The 26,601-nt window shown below is 31.8% G+C and overlaps 1 long non-coding RNA gene across 1 annotated transcript in view; it reads left to right on the forward strand.

The window, feature by feature from the left end:
- LOC141278215 (uncharacterized) overlaps positions 1 to 26,601 on the forward strand; it is a 225,865-nt gene that overhangs the window by 187,566 nt on the left and 11,698 nt on the right. Inside the window, exon 4 of the long non-coding RNA XR_012330562.1 lies at positions 21,037 to 21,068. This is a non-coding gene — a long non-coding RNA (uncharacterized lncRNA). The remainder of the gene's footprint in view (positions 1 to 21,036; positions 21,069 to 26,601) is intronic.

A 26,601-nucleotide genomic window follows, 5' to 3' on the forward strand; every position in this document is an offset into this window, starting at 1 on the left:
CACCCATGGGCAAAGGTTGCATAACCTGAGATGCAGTATATTTCTTTCTGTCTTTTCAGTGAAGGCTCTGTCATCTCCTCTGACAAATTGGCCTCATCTCAGCCACTTTATTGTCACAGTATAGATGACCTCAGGCAAGCATGCATGCCTGACATCTCCTCAGGGGCAGGTCGAATCTTGCAGGACCTCTCAGGGCAGGGAATACTATGGAGAAGTGGGAATTGGGGGCTTTTTCCCAGAAGTGAAATGTGAAGCAGGGCAATATTTAACCTTAATAATTATTTTTTTTTCAAATGTATGTACAAGTTTTAAAAACCAATACATTTGTTATGGAAAAAAAAAACTGCTTCAGTGGACTTCAGATGCTTAAATATTTCTGAAGGACCATTATTTAAGATAACTAAAGATTTCAGTTTTATAACTGAATGTAGCTACAAATGTCAAGTGATTTAGGAGGTAAGAAAATTACATTGTTCGGACAATTAAGGTTAGACTTACTGAGAGAATTCAGGTTTTTCTTTTTATTAGGATTATCCTTTTTTCTGCATTGAAAAGCTCTAGAATGTAGTGGTTTAGAGCAATATCTCTTTCTGAATTCAAATTCTGACTCTTTCATTTAGTAGCTGTGTGATCTTGAGACTATTAGTTAAGCTCTTATTCTCAGCTTCTTTGCCAAAAAAAGGACATAATAAAAACACATACCTCACAGAGTAATTTAGAATAAAGAAAAAGACAAGTAATCTCCTGTAATAATAATAATAAATTATTATTATTAATAATAATTAATAGAAGTTAATAATAATAAATGTGGCTACAAGTATTAAAAATTTTATGCACTTATATTACTAGCATATAGTATTGTTTCTAAATTTCAAAACTCACATTTATGAAAACACTCCATAGATTATTCTATAATAAGTTCTTACTAATGATATTGTTTATATTAATGTATTACATTCCATTTCTCTCGTCACGAAGAAATTATTGAAAGTGTCAGCACAAAAATCACATGAATCTCTGAAAGAGATTATGTGAAGAGATTCATGAAAATATAAAAGGATCCTAATTCAGTTTATGCATTACTAAGAACCCAAAAGTAGAAAATAAAGGAAATCATTTTGAATATGTCCATTTTCCTCTATCTTCATCACCATAACCATCATCCTAGTCCAGCACCAGGCTCTCTTGCTGGTACTGTTATTTTCTAATTTTCTAAATTACTTACTTTTGTCCATTGTAGCCTCTCTTCCAAGTTGTCCCACACATTCAGTAACAGTGATTGCTTCAAAACAGCAAATTTGATCTTGTTTGCTCTGTTTTAAACTCTTATATGGCTCCCTATTACATTGAATGAAAACAAAACTTAGTGTCATGTCACTGAAGAACATGAGAATAAAATCCCATATTCTTACTATGATCTGAAAGCCCCTACATGCTCTGCACCCTAAATCTATCTGGGTTCACATCCTATTGTTATTACTCAATAACTTATCTCCATCATACTAGACTTTTTGCTAATCTCAGGAAAAACAAGTAGTCTTCTACTTTTAGGTGTTTGTGCTTTCTCTATATTATCTTCCCTCAAATAATTTCGTGCCTCACTTCATTCGTGGTGCTCCTTTTACCTCCACAAAGAGAAATCTCCTACCCACCCTATCTAAAAGTACACTTCGTATCACTATTTTCTTGCCCTATGTTATTATTCATTACAGAATATTTACCTACCTATGACAAATAATATTATATGTCTGTATATTTATGTTTTTTCATTCATGCCTCCACACTAGAATATACATTGTATAAGAATAGAGTCATCCTTGAAGAATACCAGGTACATAAATATATACTGAATAAGTAAATAGTAAGCGTTCAGAACATATTTGGTTAATAAATATATTCAGGAATGCAGGAATTCTACCTCCAGCCATGTTTGTATCAAGCAAAGTCTCTTATAATGCATAACTGGAAAATCTGAGTAATGTTTAATAAATATTCCCTAAAAGAATAGATATACCAATGCACTGAAAATATGAGGGATCCATGATCAAAGAGAGAAACAAAGAACAGAAGTGACTACAATATTCTGGGTAGATTTTTACCTTGAAGTGAAACCATTTCTAAGCTAAAGCATCCAGGTATAGAAGCCAAGTAGCTGAAATTATCTGAAACACAAAATCAAGTGATGAAGAAGCCCCATGGAAAAGATTAGAGAGACAGAGAACCAAGTGGAAACTCATGACTGAGATATGGACAGACTGAGTAGAGTTGTAAGCAATTTTATTGAGGTAGGAGTAAAGAGAATGCGAGAGTAAGTAGCCCAGGAATACATCACCGACTGTCAATTGAGATGCCTGAAGGTTAATATGGCTACTTATACTAACATGAGTAAATATTATCCAATGATAGACCACTTTTCAAATACTAAATCCTTACTTCAAATCAGTATATTGGTGGACTAGGTCAAAATGATATGCCTCTAGTCTATACATATGCTAATAGCAAAAGAAAATCCTCTCTCAAGTAAGACAGTATCATCTATACTTTCAAATTATCTATCCAACATTTATAATGCCTGACATTTAATCAAAAATTGGCATTCTAGTATGTAAGAGAAAATAAGTATAAATCAAGTGAAGGAAACACATTAGAAATAGACCCACAAGAAATACAGTATTTTAAGTTTTAGAAATATACTTACATATGTTCAGTTTAAAGGGTCCAAAGAGACTAAAAGTCTATAAAAATTATCAAATGAAATTATTCAATAAAACCATAATAAATAAAATTGAGAATCCAAAAGATAGATTTTGCAGCAGATTAAATAGAGCTGAAGACAAGAGATTGTACTGGAAGACAGTTCAGTAGAAAATTTCCAACCTGTATCAGAGAAATTAAATAATGATAATACAGATTTTTTAAAAGACTTTATTTTTTAGAGTAGTTTAAGTTTACAACATAAATTGAGAGGAAAGTACAGAGATTTCTCATATACCCCCTGCCTCCACACATCTATGAACACCCACATTATCAACATCACTTACCAGATCATGTTATCAAGGATGACTCTACATTAATATGTCATAATCACCCAATGCCCATAGTTTACCTTAGGGTTCACTCTTGGTGTTGTACATACTATGCATTTGGACAGATGTATAATGACATAGAACCATTATTATAATATCATACAGAATATTTTCACTGCACTGAAAAGCTGCTGTGTTCTGCTATTCATCTTCTCACCCCCAACCTAGCAACCACTGATCTTTTTATTATCTCCTTAGTTTTGCTTTTTCCAGAACGTCTTATGGTTAGAATTATATAGTATGTAGGCTTTTCAGATTGGCTTCTTTCATTTAGTAGTATGCACTTAAGATTCCTCCATGTCTATTCATGGCTTGAAAGCTCATTTCTTTTTAGCACTAGATAAAGTTGTATTGTCTGGATGTACCACAGTCTATTTATCTATTTTCCTACTGAAGGACATCTTGGTTGCATCTAAGATTTGACAGTTATGATTAAAACTGCTATAAACAGCTCTGTGCAGACTTTTGTGTAGACTTAAGTTTTTGTCTCCTGTGGGTAAATACCAAGGAGCATGATTACTGGATCATATATTAAGAGGATGTTTAGTTTTGTAAGAAGCTACCAACCCGTCATCCAAAGTGGCTGTACCATTTTGCATTCCCACCAGCAATGCATAGGTGTTCCTGTTGCTCCACATCCTCACCAGCATTTGGTGTGGTCGGTGTTGTGAATTTTGGCCATTCTAATAGGTGTGTAGTGGTATCTCATTGTTGTCTTATTTAAAATACAGATTTTAAGTGACATATATGACAGTTAAAAGGTTTAGCAGGTGTGTTATTTGGATATTAGAAGGAAATAACAGAAGATGGGACAGACATAATAAATAAGGAGCTAAAATAAGCTAAGATTATTTCAAACTGGTAAAATTCATCAACTCAAATATTCAGGAAATGTTGTGGATCTCAAATAGGATAAACACAAATTAATTATATGGAAACATATAATTATAAAAACAGCTGATAACCACACACAAGGAGTAAAAATGAAAATGACAGCTGAAATCTCAATAGAAATAATGAATGTCTATTCAGAATAATATACCTGTCAAAATATAATATCTAAAAGTAAAGGTGTAATAAGCATGTTTTTGGACAAAAATTCGTAAAACTCATCACTAGAAGACCCAACTTGAAGAAACCCAACAGAAAGTACTTCAGATAAGTTGAGAAAGATCCCAGACTAAAGCCCAGTATGCGCGAAGAAATGAAAATTGAAAGGGGATCATCTAACTGATTAACTGAGCATTAATTATTCATTAACTGAGCATTAATTGTTCAAAGCAGTACTAGTATCTTAGTTTAAAATATATGTATTACTAAAATGCACGGGAACAACAATAAAACAATAGGCAATAGGGACGTAGTTGTAGTTAGTGCTAAAACCACAAAACACTTCATTGATTTTAGATCTATTAAGACATGTATATAAATGTAATCTCAAGGATAAGCACTAAATTAATAGTTTAAAAATGTATATCAAAAGAAATCTATAAGGGCAAACATGCATAAGTGAAAGATACTTGATTAATCTGAAGAAAGGCCCCCCAAAATGAGAGAAATGGACTATAAAGTAATTAAGGAAGATAAGCCAATCACAGAAGTATGAATACTATATGCTCTCACATATATATAAGGTGAGATATCTAAAATATTCAAACTCATAAAAGCAGAGAGTAGAATGGTGATTTCTAGAGTCTAGAGGAAGGGAGAAATGGAAAATTGTTGTTCAAGAGGTATAAAGTTTCAGTTATACAAGATGAATAAATTCTAGAGGTCAGCTGTAAAACATAGTGCCTATGGTTAACAATACTGTATTATACACTAAAAACTTGTTGAGAGGAAAGAGCTCACGTGTGAAGGGCTCTTATCACAATAAAAATAATTTCTCTAAGAAATTGCCTTTATTTGGAGAGCAAAATGACTACTGTGATTTGAAAAAGCAGTTAAATAGACATTAGTTCTGTATTATTTCATCTTGTGTGGCTTTTGTTTGACTACATATTATTATGATGATTTTTACTTCACTGCTATTGTAATAAGAGCACAACTCTTTATGTAAGTGTTTTTTTCTTGATGTAAAGTGTTCTTCTGGAGGTTGAGAAAAGGAACACAATAGCATGTTTTACAGGTATATGCATTAGCAGCATTTAAGTATTTTGAAGTTTAGAGAAAAATAATCATCTAAAATATTCAATATAGAAAGTAGAGTTTTAATAAACAATTTTGATTTAAATATCAGAGTTTCAGTGACAACAACAATCAGTGTGTTTATTTACAAAGAAAATTATTAAAATAGTGTGTTATATGTAATATTCTCACTTGGTGAAATGTTATTTTATGAAAAGTCACAGATCTAATAATTTCATAATAGCCAGCATTAATATTTAGTTAAAGCCTTAATGATACTATTTCTTGAACTGAAAAATAAATTTTCTATGATGAAACACCCATACCCATCCAAGTGCTAAATGTATTGAAATAGAGATTATTGTTAATCATGCTCCTGACCACATGCCTTAAAAATCAGAAAAGGAAGAAGTGGGACATGTGGAATAATCTCTTATATTTTAGCTCCACTTATTCTGTAAGCATTAAATTATGAATTCTGCACTTTATCTTGTGTTCATTCAGTGGTTCTTGATCTATCTTGGCTTTTGAAATTACACTATTTTTACATCTTTGTCTAACTATGTATATCTCTTCCAAAGCAAAAATCTATTATAAATTTCAGAAGTGAGTTAAAGTGCTATGACAGTATTAATTTAACATGTGCTGTTTATTTAAGAGCACTTTCTGTTACTGCTAAGAAATTATCCCTCACATATTTTTCTCCCTTAATCTGATGATACACAAGCAGATGATTTTTCTTCCTAATATATCTCATAATTTATATTCATCATATGTTATTCCATGAGACAAGTATTCGGTTATTTTACACTTATCTTTTGTCTTCCTACTAGGAAGTAAACTGTAAGCTGCATTGTAGCCAGATATTTTTTGAAAATTACATATATATATATATATATATATATATATATATATGATACATCTGATATTTATATGACAGCAAGAATATATATATATAAAGAGTGAAACAAGACAGTTGGGACTTGCTCTATTTCCTGAAACTAAGTTTTGAAGCTCTTTGTCTTTTCTGAAAATATCGCCTATAAAAATCATTTGTACCCCCTGGAGTTTTCTTTCTTGGAAAGCTTGTAACTATACATTCAAAGTCTTTAGTAGATACAGAAATACATTTACATATATATTTACACATATATCTTCCTGAATCATTCAAAAAATTAGTACAATTCATGTAGTTGTCAAATTTATGATTATAAAGTTATTGGTAGTATAAATTATCCTATAATATTTTAAGTATTTGTAGTGATGTCATTTGTCTCATTTCTGTTATTGGTCATTTGTGTCTCCTTTATTATGATCACCCTGATTATAAATTTATAAATCTTATTGACATCAAAGAACCAATTTTTGTGGTGTGGATATTCAATTTTTTATTGTCTTTTATTACTTTAGTTTCCAGCCTTATGTTTTTTCCCTTTATTCTGCTGGATTAGGTTTTATTCAGTTTCTTAAGGTAATATCTGTAGTCATTGACTTGAGACTTTACTTTTTTTTCCAATATAAGCATTTTGTGCTATGAATTTTTCTTTTCTAAGCATGGCTTTAACTGCATTCACAAATTTTGGTGCATGGTATTTTCATTTTCACTTAGTAATTTCCCTTGATATTTCTGCATTCACCCTAATCTTTTGTTAGTTTTCTTAGAGTAATTTAAAAAGAAAAAATATAAATTTAATTTTACCTACATTTCCTACATTTATTTCATTTTCAATTCTCTTTTTATTTGTAGTTGTTCAGATCTAGGCTTCTGTCTGGTATCATATTATTTTTAACTGAATAACTTTATTTCTGTAGTTTGGTGACAATGGATTTTCTCAATTGTTGTTATCATATAGTCTTAATTCTCCATATGATATTTTGGGCATAGAATTATAAATTAAAAATTTCTTTTAACACTGTAAAATTGTCACTTTATTGCCTTTTGGTGTGTCTGATATATAAGTCATACATACAAAAATCAACTCAAAATGGATTTAAGACTTAAATGTAAGATCTGAAACTAAAAATACTAGAGGAAAACACAGAATAAAATTTTCATGGCACTAATCTTGGCAGTGATTTCATGGATATGACACAAAAAGCACAGGCAACAAAATAAAATATAGATAAGTGAGACTATATCAAATTAAAAGGCTTTTGCACAAGAAACAACAGCATGGAAAAGCAACCTAAATATCAGAGAAACTATTTACAAAGCATGTATCTGATAAAGAGTTCATTTCCAAACTATATAAGAAACTCCTACAACTCAATAGCAAAAAACCAAAATAACTGAATTTTAAAAAGGTCAAAGGAACTAAATAGACATTACTTCAAAGAAGACATACAAATGACCAGTAGGTGTATGAAAAGATGCTCAACATCACTAATCATCATGGAGATGCAAAACAGAACTAACATGAGACGTTATCCCATACCTATTAGAGTAGCTATTATCAAGAAAGCAAAAGACAACGTGTCAGTGAGGGTAGAGAAATTAGAACCCTTACATATATTGTTGGTGGAAATGTAAAATGGTTCAGTCACTGGGAAAAAAGTATGCAGTTTGTGAAAAAATAGAAACACCATATGATCCAGCAATCACACTCCTGGGTATGTATCCAAAAACATTACAATTATAATCCCAAAACAAATCTGTACTACCATGCTTATTGCAGCATATTAACAATAACAATGGACTTCCCTGGTGGCGCAGTGGTTAAGAATCCACCTGCCAATGCAGGGGACACATGTCTAGCCCTGGTCTGGGAAGATCCCACATGCCATGGAGCAACTAAGCCAGTGCGCCACAACTTCTGAAGCCCATGCATCTAGAGCCCGTGCTCTGCAACAAGAGAAGCCACTGCAATGAGAAGCCTGCGCACCGCAACGAAGAGTAACCCCCGCTCACCACAACTAGAGAAAGCCCGCATGCAGCAATGAAGACCCAACGCAGCCAAAAATAAAAAAGTAAATTTATTAAAAAACAAAACAAAACAATAACCATGATGTGGAAAGAATCCAAATGCCCAATGACAGATGAATGGCTAAAGAAAACATAGTATATACATACAATGGAGCACATTTCAGCCATAAACATAAGGAAATCTTGCCATTTGCAACAACATGGATGGATCTGGAAGGCATTATGCTAAGGGAATGTCAGTCACAGAAGGACAAATACTGTATGACTCCACTTATATGAGATATCTATAATAGCAGTACTCATAGAAGAAGAAAATAGAATGGCGCTTGCCAGAGGGAGGGGGAAATGGGGAATTGTTAATGGGTATAAAGATACAGTTATACAAGATGAGTAAATTCTAGAGATCTGCTGTGCAACAGAGCTCCTATAGATAACAATACAGTATTGTGTCTTTAAAAATTTACCAAGAGGGTAGATCTCAAGTTAATGTGTTCTTACTACAACAAAAAAAGCATAGGGACACAAGAAAATTTTTGAAACTGATACTTTTTACCTCCTTTGCAGTGATGGTATGACAGGTATGCATGTATATGTCCAAACTCATCAAATTATATACATATGCAGTGTTTTTGCATATCAATTACACCTTAAAAAATCTGTAAAAAGAATTATAGGTTTGTGATATTTCTTTCATCTATTTTCTGGAGTGTGTTGTTTCTTCTCTTTTATGATAAGATCATAGATAACCTTAAGACACACAAAATTCTCAACAAGGGTCTAAATTAGTAAAAAGAACCAATTATAGAATGTTTTAAAATCTATTATTCTATACATATATAATACATATGTATACTGTATATTACATATATTCTTATATAGAATATGATATATTCTAACTCTTTCTAGTACATAATGAATAGATGATATTGATTTCAATCAGCATGTTAGTTGTCTGTAATCATTTTAAAAATAGGAGTGACATTTTGTGCTGTCTAGACACTGACTTAATAAGTAGGGAAACTCTGTGGTCCTGGTTCTGTTCTTTTCTTAGTATTCTGAGGATCTCTCTCAATTGTTTAAATATGTTTGTCTTTATGTTTGAGGGTTTTTTAACATTGTGCCACTTTCCTGGGCAACAGTCTCAATAATTTGATTGGCTTTATTTTCTTCATAGGCAAAATTAATGCAATAAACTAAATTATGTTTAATCTCAGATCTAGAATCTTCTGATTCTAAATTGACTTTCTCTTTTTTGTTAAGATATAATTAACATATAATCGTATATTGGTTTCAGGTGTATAACATAGTGATTTGATGTTTGTATATATCGCAAAATGATCACCACAATAAGTCTAGCTAAAATTCAACATCATACATAGTTACAGATTTTCTTTTTAAATTAAGGCTTTCAAAGTGCTTTAAGCCTACTAATTCTCATTTTAAGACTTTTAGTGTTGCTCACATTCTTACAGATGACAAACTCCTTTTATAACTGGACAATGTAGTGATCTTTTCTAGTAGACTTGCAGGTAAATAAATAAATTTAAATTAATGAGGCCCTGTGCCAATTGGTTTACCATCTCCTTTCTTAACAAGCAATTTTAAACTGGTTTAACTGGTTTTACTTTTTCAAGCTAAGGTGAAATTATTAGACAGTAATAAAGTTATTGAATTGGGGTTTTATGAGATTTCCACACACATGCACACAAAATGAGACTCTGGTAATATTCAGTCCCCTTCCCTCAATAGTATATTGCAGAAGGAGTTTGATTCTCTATGTAATATATCTCTTTTTCTCTGACTCTTTTCAGGAATTTTTGATTATCTCTAGTATTCAGCTGATTTAATTAGATATATCTAGTTGTTTATTTTTGTTTGGCATTCATTCTGTATGATATTCTCAGAATCTCTTGGATTTGTTGTTAGGTATCTGTCATTAATTTGTAAAAATTCTCAGCTATTATGTCGTTAAATACTTCTGCCTCATGTTCTCTTTTCTCCTCTAACCAATTTCTAAAATTGGTATTCCAATTTTATTTGTGTTAGATTACTTGATATTGTCCCACAGTTCTTGGAAACTCTGAATTGTTTTTCCCATCCTTGCTTTTTTTCCTCTATGTTTCTAAGAAGAATCTTTTTTTGAAGTCTGAAAATAAAGCATGTAAGATAAAAAGTGCCATAAAAATTTGTTTAAGAGAAATTTAGGAGAAAACAATGGAAGCGATAAAGCGTTAGGAGCTATTTATATTCAACTTTAAAAATATCTTCTGAATATTTAGATTCCTCTCCACCACTAAACCTCTATTCTAACCATTCCCTGTTTTTCTTTCTCTCTCATGTTATAATAGACCCATCAAGCTCTTTTCTGTAGTCCTAATCTTGTATGCAAGTCAGTCTCCATACTTCCACTAGAGATAACTTCTTAACACAAAAACCTGGTCATGTTATTCCCTTTGCACACTGCCTCTTGACTTTAAGGTGAGATTTTAGAAGTCTTATTATTTCTGCCAATCTTTCCAGGCTGTCTATCTCTGCCTCTGCCTCTCCCTCTAACCCCACCTTCACCATTTGAGGCATTCTGGATTCCTTTCCAAAAATTTGTTTGTTTTTTCTCTCTCCCTTTGTCTTTTGCAGCTGCTATTCATTCTACTTGGAACTCTTAAATCCATAAAATCTTCTTTGACTTCCGAGGCCATTTAGATGCCCCTCCTATGTTCCCTGTAACATTTCTATATCTTACATTGTCTCCTTAGCTTTCCACACTACAAGGGTTTCAAGAACAGGACCTAACCTGTTTTGTTTATCATAGTGCCTGACATATACTGTGTGCTCAATAACTATTTGTTTATTTCTTTGATTTCACTTGTTTTATCTCATATATTTAGGTAAATTTGTGCTTGCACTATCATTCTGAATTTTGATTTTATTTTTGACTGAGGACTCGTTTTGTTTTTGTTCATATATTCTTAAAAGGTACATATTTTGAAATGCGGGGATTTTATTCCCTCTGCTAATGTTTCCCCAGATATTTTGTGACTATTTTTCCACTCGACTTGATGTGGAAGCCATCCCTAACCACTCCCATCATTCTCCATTCACATCTATTCTCCTTATATTATTCTCTTCATATTAATGATTGTATCTAACATATTATTAAATTTATAATTTATTATCTATCGATCATTCAATTATAAATTCCCTGAGGGCAAGGACTTGGCCCAGGATTTGGGTCTTGCACAAAATAAATGATTGTTGAATGAATGAATGATAAATTTTATTAATAGACCTTTCTTTTGTTTCTGCACTAAATCTCAGATGATCATGGATTTTAATGTGCAGTCATCTTGATTATTTTTAATATTTTATTCTGTGATATCAATATTTTTTAAAAATGTATGAATCCTTTGTCGATCTTTAGATTCCTTATAATGATATTTTCATGAAAAATATTTGAAAACTTTCCTTCCTTCTCTGTGATCTGGAATAATTTAAACAGGGATTACTAGTTCTTTGAAGACTTTATTTAATGACCTTCCTCTGCTGTCACTGTAATAAGATTTCTAATATTTATTAATGTAGTTTGGTAGTTTATTTGATATAGGATATAAAAATTATCATGTTACATGAAATAGCATCTTATTGTTTTTATTTTATATCTAATTGTACTTAAATACTTCTAATTTTTTTTTATTTTTTATACACTCTGTAATTTTATTCTTTCTCCTCTCCTCTCCTGTCTTCTTTTCTCTTGCTGCTTTTCCCCTGCCTTTATCTCCAAGCTCTTTCATATGCACACCAACTCAGAAACTCATAATTTCTATCTGTTTGAGATATTGGTTTGTCTATTTATTTGATCTTTGCAATGGCATTTACTGTTCTAGTATTAGATTTTAGAATTGTTTTTTGTTTTTATCTTTTTTTATATTACAGCATTTATTTTCTGGCACAAAGTTGTATAGTTCAATTGCAATTCATTTATTACCATTTTAAGTGAGAATGTTTAATTGTTTTATTCTTTGTAGGAATTTTGTTTTATTTTTACTTGCTGCTAGTAAGATTTTAATATACTTGTGCATCAAACATGTTTATGACATATATCTAGGTTTAAGATTCAATTCATTGATTGCCTGAAAAATGGTGATTTCCTTCAGTTTTTCTTCACCTTTAGAAAATTTTATTTTTTATTCTCCTGGTAACTCCTGTCCATCTTCTGTTCTTTCACATTATTTTCATATCTTTGTCAATTTTTCCATTTTGTCTACTTAGTCAAGAATTTCTTCATGTCATTGATAAATTTCAAGCAACATCAATTAAAACCATGGCTACATTATGGTTACATTCCTCTAGTATGGTTTTTGGTCTCCTTGCCACCATTCCTTATTATATTCATGTTCAGCTTAAATATAATGTGATGCCTGTTCCTTAGATTCATATCTATTCATATTCCATTGGTAGCAATAAACTAATTTACTGAAATGTCCTTACAGTAGATTAATTTCATAGGACTTCCCATTTAGTGATCTAGATATTTTGCTCTTTACCATGTTCTGTCATTTTTTTTCATAAATTTATGATTACAAAGTCAGTAGTTTCTGTACTTATTATCAAAGATGTCCAGAGGTAGCTGAAATGCAGTGGTCACCATGAATAATTGTCCTTGGCCTTTTCCTCCTACTATAGACAATTTGGCCAAATAGTCATGGACAGTGGACCCTTGAACAACGGGATTTGAATTGCGTAGGTCCACTTATACATGGATTCTTTTCCACTAAATGTGTACTGTAGTACAACACGACCTGTGGTTGGATGAATCCACAGTTGTAGAACCACAGATAAGGAGGACTGTCTATAAAGTTATACTCTGATTTTCCACAGTGCATGGAGATGGCACGCATAACTCCCTCATTGTTGAGGCCTCAACTTTATTTTGTAGGACAAATTAAGGTACCTAACTCAGAGTTTAATTCCCAGTTCTAGGCAATTTTAAAAATTAAAATAACATTGAAATGCAGTTTTATCCCTCTCACCCTACTATTTCTGTGACATTCTGAGTAGAGGTACTGCATAAATACTGGTTTTCAGCATGTACAGCCTCTAGGGTTTCTTTCCTTAACCTACCTATAGTGTTTTTTATGAAGGGAGTACAAACACTATAATTCACCAGGCCTCCATCATGTGTTTTTTTACTTTTTAGTTAGTTGTTTTCTGGAACGTTTCAGAATGTATTTGATTGCAGTAAAATGTTCATGGATCCGTTGCTTTATTATCTTCCTCAGTTTGTCTCATTCTTGAAGCAAAGCCAGGGAATACCCCAAGCTAAAAGCTGAATACATTTTGCTAAGCTCTGCTCTATTTATTTTATACTGTGTATCTGTAGACTCCATATTCTTGCATTATACAATATGTTATTCCTAGATATTTTCCTTGTTCTTAAGATAGAAAAAAATTAATTTTATTCTATTTTAGGCAAAAATGAGAAATGCTATTTTGAGAAAGTTTAACATATTTTATTTTTAATGTTACTTAGTGTTATAATTGTAGGAAATAACTTGTAAAGGGTAATTATTGTTCAAGGTTCATACACATTTCAACTGAAAGCATTTTTAAAGCAACTCGAGTTAGATATGATATTCCATATAAGATATAAAGAAATAGAACATAAATAGCTAATATTAATTTCCTGTATATTTGGGGCAGAAAGCCACAAAATTGTGAGATGTTAGGATACATAAGGGAAGATACCAACATAATACTTGACTAAACAATTAATATTGGTGGTGGAATAAATGTGTCAATAGATAAAAGATTAATTGGCTATGACTAAAGTGTGATCAATAAAACTAGCATTAAATGGTGGCAAAAATAAGTGTGATTAATGTGAAGGGGTGGTAGCAATTAATGTAATAAAAATTTGAGTGAAGAGAAGGAAAAAATAGTTTTTCCAGAATTCCTGCTAAAACTGTGTTTCAATGTAGTTTTCTTAATTTTAGTGGTGTATATTCAATGAGAAAATTCAAGTATGGGAAAATACTCTTATTAGTTAATTAATTCAACTTTATTAAGACAAGATATTCATTTAAAAATCATCAATTTTAAGTGTACAGTTCAAAGTTTTGTATTTTATATACATATATATTCATGCAACCACTATCACAGTCAAAATATTTATTTTTTCTATCCCCCACATTCAGTTAAAAATGTTTCATCATCTCATTCATGATTTTTTTCTTTAATCAATGGGTTATTTAAGGTGTATTATTCAACTTCAAAATATTTTTGCTAGAAGTACTCTTTTTTTTGGTCTTTGTGCTTTAATTTCAGGTATAAGTTCCTTGTGGTCAACCTTCTTGGTATGATTTCAGTTTTTAAAAAGTTATTGAGATTTGTTTTATGTCCAATAATATGGTCTATCTTGGTGAATATTTTATGTGCAGTTCAAATAATTGTTAACCTGCTGTTGTTAGATGAAGTGTCCTATCATTATTGGTTGATAATGTTATTCAAGCCACCTGCATTCTTACTGAATTTCTCCCTACTTATATCATTGATAATTGAGAATGGAAAACTTAAAACTCCATTTATAATAATGAATTTGCTTTTTTTCCCAGTTATATCACATGTGATTCATGTGTTTAAGTGCATATATACTTTTTATTAAGTGCATATATACTTCTAGAATTGTGAAACCATTTTGATGACTTGAGCACTTTATCATCATGAATAAAGTGCTTTATTAAGTGCATCAAGAGACATCTTCTTATCCCTAGATACATTTTTATTCCAAAATCTGCTTTGCCGATATTATATAGTCATACCAGCTTTCCTGTGTGTAGTGTTTGCATTGTATATCTTTTTCAAGCAGTTTACATTTAACATATGTGTGGCTTTATAGTAAAAGTAGATCTTTCAGAAGATGATTGGATACTGCTCTTTTATCTTATCTGACCATCTCTGGTTTTCAATTGGATAGTTAGACCCTTTATATTTAATCATGAATATTGACATATTTCAAATTAAGTGTATTGTTTTCCTTTTGGTTTTCTATGTTTCCTTTTGGTTTTCTATGCTCCTCATACATTTTTAACATTTTTCTTGTCCTCCATTGAATGAATTGAGAATGTTTTATGAAATCTATTTTAAGTCTGCTATTTATTAGATTATTAGTTATATCTCTTTTTGGTATTTACTATGTCTTTTACACTATATATTTAACTTAATCTACCTTCAAATAATTGTATACTTCATATATTTTGAAAGAAACTTACAGTACATATCCACTTCCCTGCCCATCCTTTGTGATACCATTTTTATACATTTCACATGTACATTGTTTTGAACCCATACTACATTTCTCTTATTTTGCCTTAAATGATCACTTATTATTCAAAGAGAATTTAAGATGAGGAAAAATCTTTCATATTTATGCACATATTTGCTATTTCTTGTGATGCTTATTCTTCTGTATAGGTCCAAAGTCCATGTTCTTTTGATCTGAAAAAAACTTCTGCAATCTTTCTTACACATTTTTTGATGATAAATGCTATCAGCTTTTTATTGTTTAGCCTTAAAATGTCTTTATTTCACCTTTATTTTGGAGATATAATTTTGGGGGGTGTAGAATTCTACGTTGGCACTTTCCCCCTTTGTAGTTTAAAGGTATTGCTCTATTGTTTTCTGGATTCCATTATTTCTGACAAGAATTCTATTTTTATTTGTGTTCCTCTCTTAAATAACATTTTTGAGCTTAATTGAGATTCTGAGACCAGTATGATTATAATTTTCATCAATTGTTAGAAAACTTTTGACTGTTTGGTACTCTAAAATCTGATTTTTCTGGTGCCACAGGTCACCAGAATTTTTTATTGGTGGTCATGTCCTTTTTACCCTGTTTCATTTGGATAGATTCTATTACTATGTCCTAAAGTTCACTAATCTTTTCTATAGTGTCTTTTGTAGTATTAATTTTCATTACTCAGTGTTTAATTTGGGTTTACTCTTCATTTGTATTTTCTCCCCTACTTCATTTGTATTTTCTCCCCTACTTATTTGAGATAATGACCATATTTACAACTTTTTTAACCTCCTTGTCTGTCCATTGTATTATTTATGCCATTCTTTTGTGTGTTTCTATTGATTGATTTTTCTCTTGATTATGGGTCATATTGCTCATTTTCATGAATGTTAATTTTAAATTGAATCCTAGACACTGTAAATTGTATGTTATTTGATGTTACATCTTGCCGTTTTCCTAAGTGAGTGCTTGGTTAATTTTTTTTTTTTTTTTCTGTTATGCAGTTAATTGGAATCAGTTTTAATCCTTTTCAGGCTTGTTTTTAAATTTTGTTGAGGGATGCCCAGGAGCATTTTAATACAGAGTTAACTTTGACCCCCTACTTTGCAAACACATTTTACATAATTTTATTCAAAACCCTTGTATTACAAGGTCTTTATATTCTGGTTTAGGGAAGCACAAATATTTCTTAGCCTTTTGTGAGCTCCAAAAATTTTTCCGCCTACTTCTTTCTGGGGGTTCTTTCCTGAGAGTGAGGTTTCTTCTCATAGCCTAGCTCAGCATATATCCAAAGCCTGGAGGCGATCCCTCATCTCTAGAGATGTCTCTTGGTGTGCAGCTTTCTCCTTCCTGGTACTCTTTCTCATAAATTCTAGTCACCTTCACCTGCTGGTACTCTTATCTATTTCTGTTCAAGTCATCTGAACTGGTGGGTTTGGGTTGGAATTAATCTCATGCCCTGGAAACTGCCATCAGGTGGTATATTTCTAGAGTTTTCCTTTCTCCTCCATTTACTCAAGAATTATAATCCTGTGTTGCCAATATTTAAAAACTTGTTTCACATATTTTGTTTGGTTTTCTATCTGCTTAGGACAGAAATCTAAATCTGGTTCTGTTAGGCCATTGTCATACAGGGTAGATGATAATTATTTACTTTATTTCAACTTAAGTTTTGTTCTGCATTCCAGTAGTTTTAACCTCTTCTGAAAATAAAACTCAGTTATTTTTACGTTTTAATTCTACCACCTCCAACCAGGTCATGCTGCAATTCGCTAGGGAGGGTCCATTTACCTTGAGTCTATATATTAGTTTCCAGGAGAGCTATTCCTTAACCAAGATAGTTCAATCAGATCCAGTGTTTTTTAGATTTTGAATTATGCTTAAGATCCAGAAATTTATGATGCAGCTGGAAGCCTCTGTGCCTGGCTTATAGACTAGCCTTTTTAGTTACTCTGAAAAATGTGAATTAAAGTTGAGATTAAACATATTTATCACGTAGTTATTTCATTCAAGAACTATTTTTTAAGCTTCTACTAGGTGTCAGGAATTGCTCTAGTATTAATCCATTTAATTCTCATAACTATTCAGTAAAGAAACTGTTATTATCCACATTTTATTGATTTGAAAAATATAGCCACAGCAAAGCATAGTGACTTGCTTCCTAATCTCACAGCTAGTAAATGAAGTAAAGAGGATTTTTACCCAAGTAATCTATCTCCAGTGTTGGAATTCTTAACAACTATACAGTACAGCCCTAGTTACAGTTAAAGCAGCATTCAGATAAGCATTTATTGTCTAAAAATACATATTCATAAACGATAGGATGAAAATAAGTGAATTGAGCAAATTAAAGTTAGAACAATAACAACAATAAAATAAATCCAAAGAAAGCATAACCAAGCTTAATAAAGGTAGAAATAGAAATTTTACAATTAGAAAATTTTAAAAATGACCTCACTAATAAATTTATGCAAGAATTTGATCTTTGGGGGAAAATGATAAACCTTTAGATAATACAGTAAAAAAGAGGAAGAATGCATAAATCACAAAATAAGAAACGCTTATAAGGAAATATCCTCACACACGCACACACAAAAAACTGGTTTAAAAGAATCTTAAGAAACAATATTGATTACTATACAAATAAATTTTAGAATATCAGTAGAATAGACAACTTAATAGGCAAATATAATTATAAAACTGACCATAGAAGACAGAAAGCAAACTCACCAATCACAATAAATAAAAGAAAGAAAATTATTGAAGAACTACTCTCCAAAAGAGCACACAGATGTTTTCATGGGGCAATTCTATTAAACTTTTAAGAAATAAAAATTTCAGTTGTATTTAAACAATTTGAAGGAAGAAAATCTTTAAAATTCTTTTTAAGGTGCTATCATAATATTGGTATCAAAACCTAAGAAAAGTAGCACTAAACAGACAACTACAGATAATTCAAAAGCATTCTAAAAAAAATGATATACTATTAACAGGTATGGCTTATCTATGAATTCTAGAATTACTCAAATAATTTTCTGTATTAATGGGAAAAGCATACAATTAGCTCCATAGATATTAAAAAGGTATTTTGTAAATTTAAACATTTGCTCTTGGTTAAAAACTCCAAAAAAAAAATAACAAGAGTTAGATAATTTCTTTGGAGAGGAGGATATATATCTATATATAGATATCTTCTGAGAAATGTTTATTTCTCTGCAGAGTGCCTTGGAGTGCTTGCATAGTGCTTGTTGGGTATGTAGACAAATCTGCCTGCAGGAAAATTCTCCTCCATTTTTGGCTGTCTATCAAATCATGTTCTTTCTCCTCTCTTCTTCTAGAACATTGACTAGTATCCATCAGAGTGTGTGTAAATGTTGACAAAACATGAGAATAGACAATGGTCAAGAAACTACCACTCTTTGCCACTGTAAAATATTCTTGAATCATGAAATTATAAGCAGGAGGATAAAGAAATGTAGGATGAAGCAATATACACTATTTCAGCAGTGAATTAACTGGTTTCACGTCAGTTACTTAGAACATGAAGACCCAGATCCACGCCTGATTTTTAAGCTTTCTGTTATGTGTCCCACCTCAGTTATTTCCAAGGTTGCCATACTCCTTATTTCTAGTATGGGTTTGTTTCTATTCTTTCACTTCTTTGAGATTTATTTATTCACAACTTCTAAACATTGTGCAAAACACAGAAGGAGTATTTCCTAACTGAAACTTATCACTGACAAGACAAACTGACATTGATCATTCCCCTTCCTTGATTGCTTGGTGCTCCTATGTTACAAGCTACCACTTTTGAAATATATTTTAAAACAATTTAATGAAGTGTGGTGTTTCTATGTTAAACACTTGAGTAAAACATATAGTGTTCTATATTTTTTAAATTTTCCCTCAGCATATCGTAGGGCTCATTTATTATAATTTCTTTGTTTGAATTTTTATGATTTTGAGGATTTGTCATTAAACTGTGCTTTTATTTTTAATGGTTATATTTATAATTTCACAATTAATTAACTTTAGACATACCTTAATCATATATTATGAAGAAATTTGTGCATATATAATCTTTCATTACACTAGCTCATCTCATCTTCTTGGCACTTTCTCCTGGGGGCACTTCTTCATTTCATGCCTAGTGCCACCCCCATCCACTGGGACATGAGGGTGCTTTCTGTCTCTCTGGTTCTCTGGTAAAACCCCATGTATTAATGGCTTAAGTGTATATTAACTTGGCATTCATTAATATGTGTTTAGTTTTCTATGATTAGCAGCTGTAAAGCTGCTTACCACCTAATTTTGCTTAGCCTCATTACAGCTTCCCTTTTGCATATAGAATGTGCTGCATAAAGGTTCTCTTGGGCTAATGATACTAGACTTCACTCTCAGAAAAGACTCTGGATTAGCTTTTCTATATACTTAACTTACTCTGTGTCCTGTGTGTCTCCGGTGGTCTATGATCTGCTATGGCTATTGTCTCTTTATTTGGTCCAAATTTCCTTGTATTTATCAAAGTTTCTATGGTTTGGCCTGTGACCATTTCCTAATGAATTGAAGATAAGTTTTTCCTCTTTATTCTTTGTATTATTTGAATTGATTTTTGAAAAGACAATGCCATATGCAAGGCTTTCTTCCTTCAATATATCCTGTCAACTTATTACGGTACATGTTGTCTTTCAAGTTGATTTATTGTTGCCTCAGATGTCTTTTACGCCTTGAATTTGAGCTCTTATCCCCAACATGATAACTTATGGATGGAAATGTTACTGCTAGGTGACTTGAGTTCATTAATCTATGACTGTGACATATTAAATTATGTATTCCATTTTTCATGTGTGACAGACACATTATGGATCATTCTCATTTAATGAGTAATCATTTTTCACTGAATAACAAATGTATAATTATACATGTTATTAATTACCTACAATTGTTTATTTCTTCTGAGCAAGTAAGAAAAAGTATAAAATGGAAATTCATTATTCAGAATAATAGTGCATATCTATGAAACTCATTATCAATTTCTAATCTGTCCATCTTTTTTTCTTTCTTAATAGATAGTATTTTAAGTGAACAACCTAAAAAATCTCTGTTAAAATCTTGCAGCTTTATAGAGATTTCCTTTTTCATCCATTGTTTCATCACATTCATATGGATTATTTTTTATAGTATCCCTCAAGTGGCAAAAACAGTATATTTTTTGCTTCTATTTATGAACAGAACTTAATATGATCTCTAGGCTGTAAAATATTTTATGTTATTTTTGTATACCTAAATGTGAGCATTTTTTATACTACAGTATACTACTTTACACCTCATCAACCATGAGTTCTGGTGCACTTCAGTTGCAGAAATAGCAATGAGCTTTCTGAAGCAATGCCTAGTGTGCATTACAATAGCGAGGACTTTTAAAATTTTATTTATTTATTATTGTGGTAATAATCAATAGCATGAGATCTACCTTTTATATATAAAGGTTTAAGTATATTAACCATAAACACAATGTTGTACAGAAAATCTCTATAACTTATTCATCTTGCATAACTGAAACTTTATACATGTTTCAACAGGAATTCCTCATTTCTTTCTCTCTCCAGCTCCCAGTGATGACATTCTGCTTTCTGCTTCTGTAAGTATTATACTATATCCCCTATATCATATAAGGGAATCATAAAGTATGTGTTCTTCTGTGACTGCCTTATTTCACCTAGCTTAATGTTATCAAGATTCATCCATGTTATTGTGTATAGCAGGATTTCCTTCTTTTTATGGCTGAATAATATTTCATTGTGTGTGTGTGTATATATATATATATATATATATATATATATACCACATTTGTCTTTCTTACTATTTTAGTTAGCATTTTCTTTCTTTCCCCCTTCCCCTTTCTCCTTTTTTATTGTCCCTTCTCCTTTCTTTCAGCCCTTATTCCCTTCTTTCTTTTTTCTCTCTCTCTCCCTTCTTTCCTTACTTTTGAGCACCTTTAAGATCTACCCTCTAAGCAAATTTAAAGTATACACTACATTATTGATAATTATAGTCACATTGCTGTACATTAGATCTCCAGAACTTATTCATCTTGTATAATTGAAACTTGGGATGGTTTAACCAACATTATTTCATTTTTTCCTCCTCCCAGCTCCTGGTAACTACCATTATACTCTCTTGTTTTATGAGTTTGACTACTTTAGATTTCACATATACATGAGGTCATACAGTATTTATCTTTCTGTGTCTGGCTTGTTTCACTAAACATAGTACCTTCCAGGTTCATCCATTTTATCACAAATGGCAGAATTTTACTTTCTTAAGGATGAATAATATCCAGTTGCGTGTGTGTGTGTGTATACATAAATATACGTGTTTTCTTTATTCGTTCATCCATCGATGAACTCTTGGTTTTTTTCATATTTTGGCTATTGTGAGTCATACTGCAATGAACATGGAAATTCACATCTCTCCCAGATTCTGATTTTATTTCCATTAGATATGTACACCCAGAAGTGGGATTGCTGAATCATAAGGTAGTTCTGTTTTTTATTTTTTGAACAACCTCCATACCATTATCTGTAATGGCTGTACCAATTTACATTCCCATCAACGTGTACAAGGGTTTCCTTTACTCCACAGTCACCCCAAACTCGTTATTTCTTGTCTTTTTGATAATAGCCATCCTTACAGGTGTGAGGTGTTATCTCATTGTGGTTTTGATTTGCATTTCCCTGATGATTTGTGATATTAACCATCTTTTCATATACCTGTTGGCCATATGTATGTCTTCTTTGAAGGAATATCAATTCAAGTCTTTTGCCCATTTTAAAAATAAGATTATTTGGCTTTTGTTATTAAGTTGTAGGAGTTCCTTATATATTTTGGAGATTAACCCTTATTGGATAGGTGGCTTACAAATATTTTCTCCCATTCTATAGGTTGCCTTTTCACTCTGTTGACACTTTCCTTTACCTTGCAGAAGCCCTTTAGTTTGAGTTGATCCCACGTGTCTATTTTAATTTTTGTTGCCTATGCTTTTGGTGTTACATCCAAAAAACTCATTGCCCAGGTCAATGTCGAGATTGTTCCCTATGTTTTCTGCTAGGAGTTTCAAAATTTGGGGTCTTACATTTAAGTCTTGAATCCACATTCAGTTGATTTTTGTGTATGCTATAAAATAAGGTCCAACTTCATTCTTTTCATGTGTATATCCTGCTTCCCAACCTATGAAATAAAAGGATATATCAAGGTGGTAAGAATAATATGAGCAAAGACCCTGAAACATGCAAAACATTTGCTTTTAAATTATATATTTGACTACCTTTCTATCCTTAATATACATTAAGGTTATCATCTTTGTATTTCTAGTCTCACGCAATTGAATATAGTATACTGATTCAAGTTGCTAATGTTTGTCCTCAGTACCTTCTCTTTTAAATGCATTTCAAGTCCATTTTTAACTATAAGTCATTCCTGAAGTTCCCACTGAAGTACTTGATTATTTGATAATTTCTTCCATAACTTAGTCATTACCCCTTATTTTTAAACATCCTGCAGTATATTGATATTTTGCTCTGTGTTTGGTCTTCTCAACTAGATTGCAAGACCTTGTATTGGCAGGTCCACAAATTATATATCTTTATATTTTCTACCAGGTCCTTCATAGAATAAATACTATAATAATATTAATCATAATAACTAGCTTTTCTTAAATTCTTATTACATGGCAGGGAAAAGTGACAAAAAAGATTGTTATAAATGAATACTGTGAAAAGGCACTTTCTGAACTGAACAACAAAAATTAAACACTTGGATATCTTCCAGGATTTGCTAGTTAGATTTCTATGGATACAGCATGCATGTTTATACAAGCTAATAGACAGACTAGACTTAATGAAAAATAATACCATCCTCATTCCTATGCTGCTATTCTGGCTGAGTTAGTTGGCTTCCATAGCTCTGCAGCCTCTACATATTCATGTTTACCAGCTGTATGTCATTGATGTATCAGGAAAGATAAGCTCCATTCGTAACAGAGAATTTATGATTTAATTCAGATTGGTTGGCCAATGTTCCTTTGTTTGAACTCTACCACATACTTTTCTCTTTCATGCTCTGGGCCCTTTGCTTTATGCTAGTAATTGTGGAGACTCTTTCATCTTCTGGTAGCTATGCCAACAACATTCACTAGTGAGAAATCGGTACAGACCTTTTCCTCACAAGAGACCATGATGATCCTGCCTTCAGATCTGCACATATGTGCAAGGAATTTATCTTTTCTTAGCTGACAGCAGTGCTCATGTACCCAGAGGCAAATGTGAATGTGCTTGAATACCCCAGGAAGATAGCCTAGGTCTACTAGATAGCTCTATCCTACTAGAGCTAAGGCAGTGTGGATGTTGGAGAGATGTTGTAAATGAATGTGTAGAAGCTGCTTGATTCTTCTTGGTGGGGCTTATCTCATTCAAGTCATCTTATATCTGTAAGATGAAGAGAATAAGAGGAAGCAATGTGAATTTTTAATTAATCTAAACTGTGTTTTATTATGCACAAATGCTAACTTTCCCTAGAATGCTATACTGTATTTTGAGATGTGAAACAAAAATTACTATTTTTCCATACTGACATAGTGTTGAAATTCAACTAGTTCTCAGTGCTCATACCAGTTCCAGAAACATGCTGTCAAAAACAAAGAAAATTACAGAAAATATTCTATAGAAACATTACGACTTTAGTTTTGATATCCTGTTAATATAGATAAGGGTTTCATTGTACAATTGCATCTCTAATTATAGGCCGGAATTCAATATTATCCATTTATTTGCCTTATTTTATAAAGTCTTAAGTTGTATAAAATGGATTACATTACAAATAAGTTAATAACTCATTTGACACCTATTTTACATCAGGCACAGATATAGTTACTAGAAATAAAAATATGAATAAAATGTAATCCATGCACTCAAGAATATCACAGTACAATTCATGAGACAGATATGTAAGCTATTAATATGACAACATAGTAATAGATACTTTCTTACTCATAGACCTTACTTTTGTATTGAATTAAAATATAGAAAAAATAAAATGTTAAATAGAACATCAAACTTGAAATATTTCGTTATTAGGTACTTTTTCTCCATATATTTTAATTAGAAAAAAATAATGTGGCAGATGTTACTCTATGTGAAGTTAAAGATTTGTAGAATTGAATGCTTACCTGTTTAGATTTTTCTGTGCTGGCAGTAAACTGTAAGGTTGACTTTCCTTAATATTTTACTATCGAATGTGATTATGAGACAAATTTAGTGTAGTTAATTCTAACAATAATTATTTATAAGGTCATAATTAGTGATTATGTGATGTTGCCAAGTCCTAAGTCATGTTATTGGGTTATAGCCATTATTAATTCAACCTTTAAATTATATGTACTGTTAGTATTACAATACTATATTGCTGTTTCTTTAACTGGGGACTCTGTGGCATTATCCTAGAAAATAATTAAGTACTCTCCCAGAACACTTTAGAAATAACATTATAATTAAAATAATCACTGTGGCAACTCTGCTAATTAAAGGTTAATACCAAATTCCCCAGCAGCTACCTTTTTTTCAGATGTTCATCATTTTCAAACACCTAATTTTTTCATGATTAGAACTCTTTATGTAATATCATATGGCCTAACTTGCCTAGTCTGAAAGATAAAAACAGCACATTTGGGAGATACATTCATTTTAACCAAATTGAAATTGTTGATTGATTATTATGGTCACCATACAAAATTGTGGCCTAAGTTATTTTTAAACTGCAAGAAAGTGTTCCCAGTTGTCCTTATTGTGATGAGTACAAATTAGCGACAAGAAAATAATCACAAAATATCAACATTCTGAGCTCCTGCCTCCTTGGGTGTTAATCTCTTTTACGTTTTTCTTTTTCCTTCTTACATAAAATTTCCCTTTGTCTTCTGAGGTATGAATCATTGCCTGTTCTCTCGCTACTGCCACTAGTCAGGTGTAGAAATACAAACACACTCTTCTGTCTCTCCAGCTTCTCACTGCCTATTGGAAGTGTTCTAGTTTATCAATTCTTAAATGCTTTTTCCATGAACCTTATAGATGATGGAAAAAAAAAAACAGCTGAAAGACCACATGCTTTGATATTCTGAAAATTAAAGGAAAAACTTGAAATTAGTTTATTATTTATTTTATTTTAGTCAATGTCAAATTTAAGTATACGTTAATAGTTTGGGGATAAAATCCTAGTTCCAACACTTAAATAACATTGTGTAAGTCATTTCACCTTTATGTTTCAGTTTTTCATTTGAGAAAGTTGGGCTAATAAAAGTCCCTTCTTAACTGAGTTTTTTTAAGGGTGAAATTGATCAACATATGAACAGTTCTTGAAACAGTGCTTGATACAGAGAAGTACTGTATGTGTTCACTATTAGTAATAGTAATGCAGTCAGTATAATAATTACTACCAAATACTCCCTTACTCCTATGTACAAAATTGAACCATTAAGGATGCATGACATTTATCTGTAATAATGAAAGAAAAACCTTTTATTTTTCATATATTGTTGCCTAGCAATCAGTCCTTATAGCCCAACATTGGGCTTGATTCCAGTTTTTGACACAACCTGCTCTGGGTTCATCACTCATCATCATAGTCTTAAGGTGCTAAAAAGTAGAGTCCTGATGGCAGCTCCAGAGATTTGCTGACAAACAAAGGAAGTTGGAATCCCTAAGAGGGTATAGGTACCAAAGACAGTTAGTCAGGGACTTTATAGTGCCATCCCTGAAGGTCTACAGGAACACAGTAACTACAAGATTTCTGCATGTACTCCAGGCCAGGAATATATCGCCTCTGGTTCCCCCTAGTCAAGCCTGGCAAAATCAGAGGAAGCATATCCTTCTTCCTCTGTGATACATGCAGTGGAAGTAGCCTTGGACTCAAAGCATTTGTAATTTTCCAGTGTTTCCCCTACATTGCCACCTCAGCACCCGAATGTCTAATCTGTGAGAAGTTTAGAAGATCCTCCTCAGATTTCAGGCCTGCATCCATCTCTTTTTTACAATACTTAGACTTTGGCACTAAGTGCTGCATACTGACCCACGCTGCAAATTCCCTGGTAGAAGATTTACTCCTCTGAGATCTGAAGTCCTTTC

The sequence above is a fragment of the Tursiops truncatus genome, chromosome 3 (genome assembly GCF_011762595.2).
Source record: "Tursiops truncatus isolate mTurTru1 chromosome 3, mTurTru1.mat.Y, whole genome shotgun sequence".
In the NCBI taxonomy this organism is placed as follows: Eukaryota; Metazoa; Chordata; class Mammalia; order Artiodactyla; family Delphinidae; genus Tursiops; species Tursiops truncatus.